The following is a 984-nucleotide window of genomic DNA, read 5'->3' on the forward strand; positions in this document are numbered from 1 at the left end:
CGTCATTACAATTTGCGCTGTGATTGGCTGGTTGATACCCCTATGAATGAGGTTTCGCGTTCACTTTGAACAAATAATCGTCAAATGATGACAATATCAACTAAAAAATATAGCAAATACTGATGAACTATAATAAGGTATTATATTATAAATGAGAGAATGAAGTAAAACATCTATTGGTGATGATTATATAAACTCCATTAATGTCAGTGTGTTCTTCATGAATAAAGGCTGAGCCTTAGGTTTGGTAATCATACTCTGGTTTCTCTTCAATTCGTATAAATCTTTCGCCTTTTACTAAAGATTTCCGTGGAGAGGAACATTCATGAGTCTAAATATTTTTTGATGCCCTGTATTTATATACGGGGCGATCTATAACGAAAAAAAGAGTTGTCACTGGCAAAATCGAAGATTTTTCGAGTATATTCGGCAATTGCCTTTGTTACCTGGTGATTTTTTAATATATTTATTTGCGACAATGTTGATCAAGTATGTTGCTCACTCGGTTTGTGTGTTTGTCTGTCCGCTCACTTATACTTGCCTACAGGTCACAATTTTAAACCGATCCTCACGAAACTTCGCCAAATGGTAGAGTTCGTGGTCGGACAAAATCCTATATGTATGTGAGGTCAAAAGGTCAACATAGGCCAAAAGGTCAGCAACAATTTCAATTTTTCTAAAATCCTCAATTTTCATCCGATTGACTTGGAATTCGAATGGGATTTTCTTATCAGAAAACTGAATTCAACCACCAACTATTTTTGAGATCAACATAGGCTAAAAGGTCAACATAGGCCAAAGGTGAACCACTTTTTTTCATATTTCTAAAATCCACAATTTTAATCAGATTGACTTGAAATTTGAATAGGATTTACACATCGGCTAACTGAATTGAACCACTAACTATTTTGAGATAAGCATAGGTGAAATGGTCAACATAGGCCAAAGGTCAACAACTTTTTTCACATTTCTAAAATCCTCAAT

General features: G+C 34.6%; 1 non-coding gene across 1 annotated transcript; it reads left to right on the plus strand.

Moving 5' to 3' along the window:
• The first annotated feature begins 253 nt into the window (after window positions 1-253).
• On the plus strand, window positions 254-369 carry LOC137430415 (U5 spliceosomal RNA). Its single transcript, XR_010985057.2, has one exon. It is a non-coding gene; the product is annotated as a U5 spliceosomal RNA (small nuclear RNA).
• Window positions 370-984: the final 615 nt, after the last annotated feature.

The sequence above is a fragment of the Myxine glutinosa genome, chromosome 6 (genome assembly GCF_964187855.1).
Source record: "Myxine glutinosa chromosome 6, kmMyxGlut1.1, whole genome shotgun sequence".
Taxonomy (NCBI): Eukaryota; Metazoa; Chordata; class Myxini; order Myxiniformes; family Myxinidae; genus Myxine; species Myxine glutinosa.